Source organism: Xyrauchen texanus, chromosome 13 (assembly GCF_025860055.1).
Source record: "Xyrauchen texanus isolate HMW12.3.18 chromosome 13, RBS_HiC_50CHRs, whole genome shotgun sequence".
Classification (NCBI taxonomy): Eukaryota; Metazoa; Chordata; class Actinopteri; order Cypriniformes; family Catostomidae; genus Xyrauchen; species Xyrauchen texanus.
Window position 1 is genome coordinate 34397582 of NC_068288.1, and position 13966 is coordinate 34411547.

At 37.5% G+C, this 13966-nt stretch overlaps 1 long non-coding RNA gene and 1 pseudogene across 1 annotated transcript; both read right to left on the reverse strand.

The window, feature by feature from the left end:
• Window positions 1–94: 94 nt before the first annotated feature.
• On the reverse strand, window positions 95–6690 carry LOC127653766 (protein SFI1 homolog; annotated as a pseudogene).
• A 720-nt stretch (window positions 6691–7410) lies between these two features.
• Window positions 7411–13752, reverse strand: LOC127653573 (uncharacterized). Its single transcript, XR_007971828.1, has 4 exons — window positions 13662–13752; window positions 13253–13379; window positions 10645–10811; window positions 7411–8473 (listed from the first exon to the last, which is right to left on the reverse strand). It is a non-coding gene; the product is annotated as an uncharacterized LOC127653573 (long non-coding RNA).
• Window positions 13753–13966: the final 214 nt, after the last annotated feature.

A 13966-nucleotide genomic window follows, 5' to 3' on the forward strand; every position in this document is an offset into this window, starting at 1 on the left:
TTAGAGTTAAATATGTAGTTAATGTTTTGAAAAGGATCCCAGGTTAGGTTAACAATATCAAAACAACAAGATTGTGATTCAATTGAATGATTTATTGAGCAAGAAATGTATAGGGTATTTTACAACATTTTCAGAAAAACATATTAAACATTCAACCTGATAACTGTTATAAATAATAATAATAAAGAAAACAGGTTTTAAAATCGGTCACTGGATTTTCCAGTTTCTCAAGGATTCCCACAATACAAAAACAAATGTGGAATAGTTCCTCGGACCAAGTTACAATCAAATGTTGATTGGTTGCACAGCAGGCATAGCCTTAATTTACAATGAATCACAGTGTGAACAATATTGAATACAGGAAAAGCTGCAAAGCTTTAAGTGTTCATCATTTCAAGGGAAGTGTTTAGCTATCACACAATCTAGGCAGTGTGTTGCAAGGCACATTAGTAGTATACTCCATGCTTAATAGATGTCTATGTGTTCACCGTTGACTGGAGTAGTTGGGTCTGGATGGTGTTAACTCTGTCAGCATGGCAAATCATGGTGGGTTTCTGCCAGTTTAGTCTCACAGGTAGAGAAGAAACGAGACTCTCAAGCTGCAAAAAACATCATAATAAATCAGATACAATTATTTGGGCTCAAAAGAAATTAATAAAACCAGACTTAAAGGAATAGTTCACCCTTAAATGAAATTTCTCTCATCATACTCACCCTGAGTATGTTTAATTTTTTTAGAAGAATATACAGTATAAGCTCTGTTGGTCCATTCAATGAAAGTAAATGAGCTCCAAAAAGCACATAAAGGCAGCATAAAAGTAGACTAGTAGACATGAAAAGTAGACATATAAAACATTATAGGCATAAAATATGACTCTAGAGGTTTAATCTAGTCTTTTGAAGCAATGTAATCTTTTTTGGTGAGAACAGACCAAAATGTAACTTTTTCACTGAAGCTCAATTACGTTTCCTAGTGCTTGACACATGCGCGGGATGCTAGATGTTGCAAGGAAGTGTAATCGAGCTTGAAATCATGATTGCTAAGGAGACTGCTGATGTTAAGGTTTTTATTGAATAAGGAGTTATATTTTGGTCCGTTCTCACCCAAAACTAATTGGATTGCTTCAAAAAGACATACATTAAACCACTGGAGTCTTAGGGATTGCAATTCACTTGCATTATATGGACCCACAGAGCTGAGATATTCTTCTAAAAATCTTTGTTTGTGTTCAGCAGAAGGAAGAAAGTCGTACAAATCTGGAATGGTATGAGGGTGAGTACATTTTGTTTTTGGTAAATTATTCTTTTAAACAAAGAGCTAAATTTTTCTCCTTTTCTCAAATAGTACAACCAATAACCTTATATGCACATAGAGCCTAAAGACAATTAAAACTTAAAGGGTATGATGCTAAATAATTGGTTAGGGAAATAAGTAAAAGTAAACATAAGATTTCATTTTCATATCAAAATAATCGATTTATTATTAAAATAATCAACAAAACATGCCCAATATAATTCACATTACACATCCTAAAACCTGAGTAAGAGATTATGCAATATAGCATTTATCAACCCAACAGCTGGTTTTGAGAAGACTTTGATTTATGTTTACACTGATTCTCCAAAAATATGTGTGTAAAATGTAAACCACCAGTGTCCTCTGGACAATAGTGCAGCCTGTGGATCAAAGAATGTTGACTTCTCCTCTTATCTTGTGAAATTTTAACTGTACATAGAAAGGTAGGTGTGTGTGTGTGTGTGTGTAGAGAGAGAGAGAGAGAGAGAGAGAGAGAGAGAGAGAGAGAGAGAGAGAGAGAGAGAGAAAATGATATACTGATACCTCATTTAACTCCTTTGAGACACTTTCTCTTTCCTCTGTTTCTTCCTCAATGCCAAATGTTGAAGCCAGTTACTTAAGACCATTTGAAGCTTTCGCCACGTCTCTCACACACACACACACACACACACGTGTTGTTGTCCCCTAGAATAAGCGATTTGACATCACAAAATGGCAATGATAAACATTCCTTTCTTTCGCATTTAACAAAAAGTACATGCAGAATCCAAGTATTTTCACCTCATTAGTCTCTCAGACAAAGAGAGATGGAGCAGACACAAATATTCAAACCAAAGCCAAGTTTCCTCAGTGTTTGCTAAAATAAATTAGCCACTTTAATTTTCCGAAGTAATGGTTCAAAATTTGGGAGTACAAAAGGAGATTTGGGACTTTTAACAATATATTTTCACCCCAGTGAAAAGCTATACATTTGCAGATGTTGTTAGCATTTTAACATATTTTGGATTGAAGGCTATTTTAGAAAATATCTTTCGCACACCTCTCATCAAGAGAGAAAATAATTATATTATTGTACATTCGATCTATTGAAAGTCTGCATTCTTACTGTAACTGTTCACTGTCTTGTTGGTATTGTTGCATTGCCATTCAGATATCTAGTAGTTCTTTGATTAGTTTCTCAATCAGATCCGAGTCTGCTTCCACAGGCTCATCTTCTTCATTCTCTTCTTCCTGCTCAAGTGCTCTCTGATACACATCTATTGCAAGGAGAAAATTACATGATTAATGCTTATTAAAAAATACTTTAAGCATGTGAGTTGTCTTTCAACATCTCACTAAACCTCAAAATGCAGAAAATAATAATTAAAAAAACAATCAGAACTTATTTCTCAGAGCGCATGTTTTTACCTCGTGGAGGCAGAAGCTGTGGATCCAGTGAAGGCTTCTTATTTCTTAAGCTTGTTTGCTGCATCTAAAAAGAGAAAAACATAATTTATAGAATGCACACGCCTTTAGAGAATGATTCGCTTTTCCTTGGAAGGCAACTCAAAACTTGTATCCATCTGAAGAAAAAAGCTTGCATATTCAATAAAATATTTATAAAATAGTAGCTGGTTTGAGAACTGTTAAATTGATTTGAGATTAAAATACAAAATTAAATGACCATTTATTATCAAAATAACAATAATCTGGTAACTGGGGCCTGGGTAGCTCAGCAAGTAAAGACACTGGCTACCACACCTGGAACTGCAAGTTCGAATCCAGGGCATGCTGAGTGACTCCAGTCAGGCTTCCTAAGCAACAAATTGGCCCAGTTGCTAGGGTGGGTAGAGTCACATTGGGTTAACCGCCTCGTGGTCACTATAATGTGGTTGTTGTGCATGGATACTATGGAGAATAGTGTGAAGCCTCCACACACACTATGTATCCGCGATAACACGCTCAACAGCCATGTGATAAGACACGTGGATTGACGGTCTCTGGCGCAGAGGCAATGGAGATTCGCCCTCCTGCCACCCGGATTGAGGCACTACGCCACCACAAAGATATGGAGCGCATTGGGAATTCCAAATTGGGGTGAAAAGGGGAGAAAATTCCCCAAAAGTAATACATAAATATTCTGGTAACTGCTGGGATAAATAAAGATAAATGAATCAACATACATATCCTCTATATGCAAACCATTATCTTAAAAGAATAGTTCACCCAAAAATGAAAATGTATTTTCACACTTCTATATTATTCAAAACCTGTATGACTTTGTCTCTTCCATAGAACACTAAAGGAGATGTTAGGCAATATGTTAGTGGTGATGAGACTGAGATTAACATACTGCCTAACATCCTTTTGTGTTCCACGTAAGAAATAAAGTCATACAAAACATCAAGGTGAGTAATTTATAACAGAATAATCATTTTTGTGTGAAACTATCAATTTTACAGCACTGTAAGTTACATTGCTGTGTGCTATAGAAACAGTAAATGAAGATGGAGGCAGAAGTATGTCCTGGTCAGTTGTTGGGGGGCATCATAGGTTTTAGCACCAGTGTAGTTGACACCATTTTTTTGAGAGTTAAAGGGACTGAGGGTGAGGGTGATAAAGATGAAATGGGGAGAGTGCTAGAGTAGGACAAGGGAAGCCTTGACTCATTCTCTCTTACAGCTGACATCTGTGTACTGAAGCACCTTAGAGAAAGGCAGACGATTGTTAGTATTTGAACAATGATAATAATAGTCTGCAATACATTCATGCTGGGCTATGTGTGCATATGAGTCTATGTTTGTGTTAGCGGTTAAGTGTTTTCTTCACCTGCTGGTCTTGGGGTGCTATAGCAGACCTTTGGCTAGGGACTGCAGGAGATCTGGTCTTCTTGGTTGCAGTCCAGATGCCCGAACTGGCATCCTTTTGACAGAACATTTGGTTTAGATTGACTCCAGACATAACAGATCAGATTATTTTTCCTTCACTCCCAAAATCAAAGGTCATAGCTTTTTGAACAAATTTGTCAAAGTTAAACATAAGGAATAGTTCACCCAAATATGAAAATGCTGTCATTACTTACCCCCATGTTGTTCCAAATCCATATGACTTCCTTCTGTGGAATACAAAAGGAGATGTTAGGCATTACGTTAAGTTTTAGTCACCATTTACTTTCAATGTATTAAGAAAAGATGCAATGAAAGTGAAAGCTGTCTGAGACTAACATATTGCCTAACATCTGCTTCAGTGTTATTGAAGAAAGTAAGTCATACGGGTTTGGTATAACAAGAGGGTGATGACAGAATTTCCATAACCAAAGCAATTACATATTAAAGGCTTTAAGCACCACAATAACACCTAACATGACTGATTACTTGATAATTAAATTAAAATTAGGATTAACATTTGCAATTAGAAAGGCTGTCACTCACAACTGATTGATGATATAATCTTTCTGCCTCTCCTTTGCTGCTTGGCTCCTGATTGGACAGGGGGTGGGTATGGGGTGTGGTCTTCAGGCAGACAGAAGGACACAATCTTTTTAGGGTGACTATCCTTAGAGGCTGTCGTTTTATCTCTGGCAGTGTTACACAGAGTCCATTGCTTCCATCATACCGCACACTGCCTTACCACTTCCTGCAGCTGCTGACAACTCTGTATGTGATTACGTGAAGTTAATACAATAACATACATTCATATGTACACTATTTATGAAACATAGTAAATGTCAGAAATTAAAGGAATAGTTCACCCAAAAATGAAAAATCTGTCATAATTTATTCACCTTCATGCTGCACTAAACAGCACAAGTTATCAGCGTAACCACGCAAGCCGTTGTGAACTAGCTTCTCTCATAGAATTCATTATGAATGTTTTGAATAAATGGCCATAAAAATGTTCTTACATTTCAGGGGTTGTGTCTTACCAAACCTATCGTACACCTTCAAAACACTTGGATACAGAAGCACAAGTTGCATGGACTACTTTTATGATACTTTTGGGTTCTTTTTGTAAAACTTTGAAGTCACCATGAATTCAAAATTGACAATTTTATTGTCTTATTGGATGTTGCTTTTTTTTATTATAAACAAAATATCCATGCATGCAATAAACAAATACAAAAAAATGGTTTGCCCTCTTAAGTCAAAAACAACAACTGATGTATGTCCTGGTGTGAGGGTTGAGCAATAAGTTTGACTGATAGCCAGATATTTCTTGGGATGAACAGTTCAAGTAAGTGCTCTATATTCATTATCTTTAGTGTACTGTGATAAAACAAATTGGTTACTCGCCTCAATCTGGCTGGCGGAGGACAAGTCTCAGTTGCCTGCGCTTCTGAGACAGTCAGTCCGTGCACCTTATCACGTGGCTCGCTGTGCACAACATTGCGGAGACTCACAGCATGTGGAGGCTCATGCTACTTTCCGTAATCCATGCACAACTTACCACAAGCCACACTGAGAGCGAGAACCACATAATCGCAACCACAAGGTGGTTAGCACATGTGACTCTACCCTCCTTAACAACCAGGCCAATTTGGTTGCTTAGGAGACCTGGCTAGAATCACTGAGTACACCCTGGATTCGAACTTACGACTCCAGGTGTGGTGGTCAGCGTCAATACTCGCTTAGCTTCCCAGGCCCCTAGACAGACCAGGATATTAATTAGAACATCTCATTTTGTGTTCTGCATAAGAAAATAATACGGTTAGCAATGACATGAGGATGAGTAAATAATGACAGAATTTTCATTTTGGGGGGAACTATTCCTTTAAAAGCCAGTGTCATTACATATACTCAGCTACACTCCGAATAGTACAAATACATCCATTTACACAGACTTGTGCACCTGTTCATAGCTGTGCTGCGCCATATTTGTAGAGAAAGCACTCATGTGTGCGGTGTGTGTGAGGATGTGTGTGGCATCCTCTCTCAACAGTTCATCTCTGTAAAACTGAGCTGCTTCAGTCAAATGTTACTGTTTTTGGTGATGCTCCATGACCCAAAGCCTCCACACAGAAAACACCTGAAAACATACAGAACAACGTGATCAAATCATATGAGACAATGCAGTTCCAGGAAATCTGAATTATCAACGACAGGCCGCTGTGTTCAGGTATTACCTTGGCCTGTAGGTTGAGGGACCAATGACAAAGTGCGGTCCTTGTTTGCTCCGCCTCTCTTCTTCTGCTCTGCAGCTGTGTCATAAACATTAACAATCAGACACAATATACAATAGAGATACTTCAAAGAGAGACACATACGATCCATCACATGTAGCTGCAGCTCCAAGAAAGATTACACTTCAGCAGCATGAACTAATTTACAGTAAGTGAGGCCATAACAGAGCTATAATATCACAATTGCACTTTACAACTGGTTTAAACTCACCTGTGCTTTCCAGTAGATACACATAAATGCAAAAAAAAAAAAAATAAAAGATTTACAGTGGACCATTATGAAATGTATACAGATATGGTGAGTTAGAATGGTACCTGATGGTGATGGTGAATAGTATTGTGTTGAGGGTTGTTTTGCCCAGTGTTCTGCTGTAGTGTCTACTTGCCATCACATTTTCCAGTCTCTCATGCTTTACCTCCTTGATACGCTCTCTTCATCTTCTCAAAACTACATTCACATGTACTGAACACAGGACACAAACAATACTGGCACTGCATAATTTCATTTTTCATGTGAGTAGTACAGTTATTTGATTTATTTCAGATTCATGAAACAGACTAAAACAGTGTTAATTAGATAACCAATGCATATTAATCCAGGTTAGTTTGAGCTTCTCTCAGTGCTTCCTCCTGTTGGTGATGGTGAAGCACTGCAGCAGCTGTTCTCTATTGCCATGCTTGAAGCACCTACCAATCGATAAAAAAGAATATAATGACATGACATGACATGATTCAAATCAACAAACGATATCTATTCTATAATAGACAACATACATTTTGCCATGGGCCTCTTAATGCCTAGAACAGGCCCCGTCTATGAGTACAGTATTGCATTGGCATAACATTGTGGTCATACATTTTTTGGGGGATGAGCACCTGAATATATATATATATATATATATATATATATATATATATATATATATATATATATATATATTCAGTCAATATTCCTATTGACACACTAAAGCTGAAGATATAAATAACAATCTTAAGACAAATGCTTTTGTGAAACATCTTATAAGACCTTTGCACAGTACTGCATTTATATATAATGTAATATTTATTTCAAGGAATATTCCGTGCTCAATTTAAGTTTAAATCAATCGACAGCATTTGTGGTGTAATGTTGATTACTACAAAAATGTATTTAGACTCGTCCCTCCTTTTCTTAAAAAAAAAAGAAGGAACATCCTGGGTAACAGTGAGACAATTACAATGGAAGTGAATGGGGCCAATTCTTTTAGGGTTGAAAGCAGAAATGTGAAGCTTATAATTTTATAAAAGCACTTAAATTCTTCTGTTAAAACTTGTGTATTATTTGAGCTATTGAATTTATATCATCATTTTAGGGTGTACAAGCTACGTCGTCATGGCGACTAAAATTTGGTATAACTTACACTGTAAATGTTAGTAAATGACACTAAAATCATGTTACCACACATTTAGTTTACATCTTGTGTCTATACTTCTTGTGAATCTTGTGACAAAGTCTTTGATATTCATACCCTCCACGCCTCTAGAGTATGACTGAGCAGTTTACTTTGGTAGTGTTTGTCCATTTGTGCAAGTCTCTTTCTCTTCCGTCTTCTGTGATCTACAAACTGTCACACACATTAACATTTAGAGTGAATTAGGGTACCTGGGACACTTAAATTAAGATGTTTGCATTTATTCATGTCTATGTTAACATTGCTATATTCTTGCAGGTTGTTGAAATATGTGTTGTGAAAGGCACTAAACAAATAAATATATATTACTTGTCATGTTATAAAGCCTCATTTGTTGGTCTGAACTGTTGAAGTGGCAAGTCGAAAGTGCAAAGGATAGCTAAAGACAATGCTGCATCATAAACAAAATTACTATTTCAAGCATTCTCTGCCATTTCCTTTGTGAAGATTTGTTCCAGAGTGATTAGTGTTATTTATTTTGGTTTTCATACCTCCTGCCAGTCTGTCATGGCTTTTCTCAAACAGCGCTGTCCATCATGACCCTCTGCCTGCTTGAAATGTCTCTTACTGACCGACAAACACACAGTCAGTGGCTTATTCAGATGTTCTTCTTAATCTACAGATTCCAACTGATACAATTTAGCATATAAAGAACCTAATAAATGGATCTTGGTCAAACCTGGTCTGTATACAAACATTTTTACTATATCGTGATATATATTTTATCGTGATGTAAAATTACTCATATCTTGATAGAACATTTTGGTCATATCGCCCACCCCTACAACTGTTTTTTTTGCAATGTCCCAAAATGCGCATAAAAATATGTAGATAGAAACCCACTAATGATGTGTGAAATGTGTGCATATCAATGGATGTCAGATTACCATTATTTCAGCCATTCTCTATGGAATGATTTTCCGGACATTATTCAAAAGGAATTGCAAATTGTTTTTGCAATTGCGTTTTCAATTTGTGAACGCATAAAATGTGACATAATCCAAACGCAATTGCAAATCGCGCATTACGTTTGCATTTTCGTTTAAGCGAACGCACAGTGACTGCCAGATTTCAAATGGAAAAGCAAAGTCCGTTTGCAACTGTGTTTCCCATATCTTACGAGTTTTGGCCCTGTCATATTTAAATAGCAATTTCAATTACCACGTCTGCTTTTTCACTTTCTCAGCGTCGCGTATGTAGCCAGCCAAAACTCAAATGGAATACTAATTCCCTTAGTATTTCCATTGATGCCTTACACGGAAACCTGTCAATCAGGGTCAAGGGTGGGATTATGCTATGGGGCGTGTTTGTCTTGGGAAGAGACCACTCACAGTCGACGGTCAAGATCAAATAAACCGGCGTCTGTTCAGGGCATCACCTCTTTATTTATTTTGTATTTATTTTAATGTTTATTTGACAGGGACAAATGCATAGAACATTGCTTTATAAAGAATACAAAGTAGATGCCACGCATACATGTTTCTAGCCATGACTAATTTGCGACCCCTGTCCCTGGTTAGGCTTATAAATTTAAAACAATAATTACAGAGTATTGAGTTTAAGATTTATAATTAATAAAATACATACAACAAATACATCCCATATATGAATTAAGATGTGGGCTTAAGTAGATGTGGAAGTCACTATAAAACAAAGTCTAGACACATTTAACAATACAAGAACACAAAAGTGTGCATATGTCTGTGCGTGCTCACATATGCAACATTATGTTTGTATGCATTGTGTTATGTCCTGTACAGTCAGTGTTCACAAAGTTGTTTCAGTTTCAGCCATTGCTTTAAATGTGTATTAAAAACCTTGAAGTCTGTCAATGTTTTAATTTCAGATGCATTCCACAAATGTATGCCTCTTACTGAAAATGATGTCCGACCAAATGTTGTTCTACGTTTTGCGGCTATAGTTTCCACTTATTGTGCCTCTAGTTCTTATTCCGCTCTTTTGTTTATGTACTAGTTGACAGAATATTTCTGGTGCAACGTTGTTCACACACTTAAAAATTCGTTTTAAAAAAGAAAAATTTACAAAACTGTCAAAACTCAAGATATTATGCTTCCTTAGAATGATGCAGTGATGCCATCTTACAGATTTCTGGTCCATTACTTTTAATGCTTGTTTATATAATGACTCTTGACCGTCGACTGTGAGTGACGTCACTTCTCAAGACAAACACGCCCCATAGCATAATCCCACCCTTGACCCTGATTGACAGGTTTCCGTGTAAGGCATCAATGGAAATACTAAGGGAATTAGTATTCCATTTGAGTTTTGGCTGGCTACATACGCGACGCTGAGAAAGTGAAAAAGCAGACGTGGTAATTGAAATTGCTATTTAAATATGACAGGGCCAAAACTCGTAAGATATGGGAAACACAGTTGCAAACGGACTTTGCTTTTCCATTTGAAATCTGGCAGTCACTGTGCGTTCGCTTAAACGAAAATGCAAACGTAATGCGCGATTTGCAATTGCGTTTGGATTATATCACATTTTATGCGTCCACAAATTGAAAACGCAATTGCAAATACAATTTGCAATTCCTTTTGAATAATGTCCGGAAAATCATTCCATAATTCTCTGATCTCGTTGTAGCTCCAAGATTCTCCACCAGGTGTAAAATGCCCAACTACAAGCCTGCTGCCTTAATGGAGCAAAAAACATGTATGCATTTTCAGTAATACATAGACACAGATACTGCTATGTTTAAGCCACAGAGACTCACTTATAATGTTGTGCAGCTCTCTCTTCCCTCTCTCGTTTCTCTGTGCGTTGTGCTGTAAACTCCGTCCAAGAGTTCAAGCATTGTGGGAGGACATGTTCGGCAAAGCAGGTTCATACACACAGAGATTCCGAAATGATTATGGTAATTCCTCCAAATGACCTGAACCACTAGAAGACAGAGAAAGAACCATTTACATGAACTAAAAGAGTCCTATAAAGAGAGAAGGAATCAGATAATACTGTTGAATTGCCTGAGCACAACTTTGAAATGGACCTTTTTGCACCTGAAAAAGTATTTTAGGAAAGAAATAAAGCTCTTAAAACGAATATTCTGGGTTCAATACAGGTTAACATTAATCGACAGCACTTGTGGCATAATGTTGATTGCCGTAATTATTTCGACTCGTTCCTCGTTTTCTTAAAAAAAAAAAGAAAAGTAAACATCTTGGTTGCAGTGAGGCAATGAAGTAAATGGAAGACAACCTCTAAAGGTTAAAATACTCAATGTTTCAAAAGAACAGCCACAAGATATAAACAATTTTTGTAAACATGATTTTAGAGTGATAAGATCTCTTAATAACATTTTTTGTCTAAAGTTATATCCAATTTGACTTCGTTGCCATGACAAATTAACATGGTGAACACGAAACCCCTAAAATGATCGTATATAAACAACTTTACTGCTAAAATAATACACACGTTTTACCAGAAGAATTAATGAAAGTGCTTTTATAAAATTCTGAGCTTCACATTTCTACCTTTTAACCCTCCAAAAATTGGCCCATTCACTTCCACTGTAAGTGCCTCACTGTGATTTCAAATTTTACTTTTCTTAAAGAAAAGGAGGGATGAGTCAAAAATATTTTACAAATGCTGTCGACTGAGATTAAATTGACCCCTGAATGTTCCTTTAAGAAGTGTTGTGACTAAAGCATTAAATATAATACTATGTACAGTGCATCTGGAAAGTACTCACAGCACTTTTTCCACATTTTGTTATGTTACAGCCTTAATCCAAAATTGATTAAATTCATTATTTTCCTCAATTCTACAAACAATACCCCATAATGACAACATGAAAGTTTGTTTGAAATCTTCGCAAATTTATTCAAAATAAAAATGAAAGAAATCACATGTACACAAGTATTCACAGCCTTTGCTCAATACTTTGTTGAAGCACCTTTGGCACAAATTACAGCCTCAAGTCTTTGTGTATGATGCTACAAGCTTGGCACACCTATTTTTGGGCAGTTTCTCCCATTCTTCTTTGCAGGACCTCTCAACCTCCATCAGGTTGGATGGGGAGCGTTGGTGCACAGCCATTTTCAGATCTCTCCAGAGATGTTCAATCGGGTTCAAGTCTGGGCTCTGGCTGGGCCACTCAAGAACATTCACAGAGTTGTCCTGTAGCCACTCTTTTGTTATCGTGGCTGTGTGCTTAGGGTCGTTGTCCTGTTGGAAGATGAACCATCACCCCAGTCTGAGGTCCAGAGCGCTCTGGAGCAGATTTTCATCAAGGATGTCCCTGTACATTGCTGCATTCATCTTTCCCTCGATCCTGACTAGTCTCACAGTTTCTGCCACTGAAAAACATCCCCACAGCATGATGCTGCCACCACCATGCTTCACTGTAGGGATGGTATTGGCCAGGTGATGAGCAGTGCCTGCTTGCCATTCAGGCCAAAGTGATCAATCTGGGTTTCATCAGACCAGAGAATTTTGTTTCTCGTGGTCTGGGAGTCCTTCAGGTGCCTTTTGGCAAAATCCAGGTGGGCTGTCATGTGCCTTTTACTGTGGAGTGGCTTCCGTCTGGCCACTACCACACAGGCCTGATTGGTGGAGTGCTGCAGAGATGGTTGTTCTTCTGGAAGTTTCTCCTCTCTCCACAGAGAAATGCTGGAGCTCTGTCAGAGTGACCATCAGGTTCTTGGTCACCTCCCTGACTAAGGCCCTTCTCCCCCGACCGCTCAGTTTGGCCGGGCAGCCAGCTCTAGGAAGAGTCCTGGTGGTTCCAAACTTCTTCCATTTACGGATGATGGTGGCCACTGAGCTCATTGGGACCTTCAATGCTGCAGAAATGTTTCTGTACCCTTCCCCAGATCTGTGCCTCAATACAATCCTGTCTCTGAGGTCTACAGACAATTCCTTGGACTTCATGGCTTGGTTTGTGCTCTGACATGCACTGTTAACTGTGGGACCTTACATGGACATGTGTGTGCCTTTCCAAATCATGTCCAATCAACTGAATTTACCACAGGTGGAATCCAATCAAGTTGTAGAAACATCTCAAGGATGATCAGTGGAAACAGGATGCACCTGAGCTCAATTTTGAGTGTCATGGCAAAGGCTGTGAATACTTATGTACATGTGATTTTTTTTGTTTGTTATTTTGAATAAACTTGCAAAGATTTCATCAAACTTCTTTCACGTTGTCATTATGGGGTATTGTTTGTATAATTTTGAGGAAAATAATAAATTTAATCCATTTTGGAATAAGGCCGTAACATAACAAAATGTGGAAAAAGTGAAGCGCTGTCAATACTTTCCGGATGCACTTTATAATGGATACAAAAAGGTTGTTTAGCAAATAAAAGTGAAACTAAGAGAACCTGTTGTCTGGTTCTTAGCCTGTCTGTTCATCGATGTAGTGAATATTTTACAGGTGAAGACATCGGTGATGATGGGCTTTGGATGAACCGAGGCATGTTTCATCCTGTCTCTCCAGTGCATCCAGTCCTGAATGATATGCCATATTATGGGATTACTCAGACTGAATATTGTACACTGTCACTTTCATATACACATAATATTCAATCTGCTCTGTAAAGTTTGAGCCCAGTGTTGTAAGGCCAGGTCGTCTTGATAGTACTCATCTCTGTGCTGTAGTGCCACACAGTCCAAACCCACATTTAATAACCAACACATATGCATGCAACATGCACAAACAAAAAATATTTAACAGCAGTATTTTACTTGAAGGCCACTAGTTCTGACTTTGTGCATATATACAGTACATACATGCATTTTAATATAAAACTTTTTTGTCTTCTCTCTGGACATCAACATACTCCTGCCAGGCTTGAAATGTCTTGCTGTACACAGCATATACCTAGATTGGGCAGACAAAATAAGAGACAGATTTATAATGGTGATTGGTAAAGTCTAAGCCATTAAAAGCTAGATCTTTATGTATATTTTTTTATTTCTCTGAATAAAGAATAAGCATCAATTAGCCTAATTAAGAGACAGGACACATATCATGTGATACTCACATATAGGGCTGCACCTATCGATAATTTTTTTATCGATTAATCTAACGATTA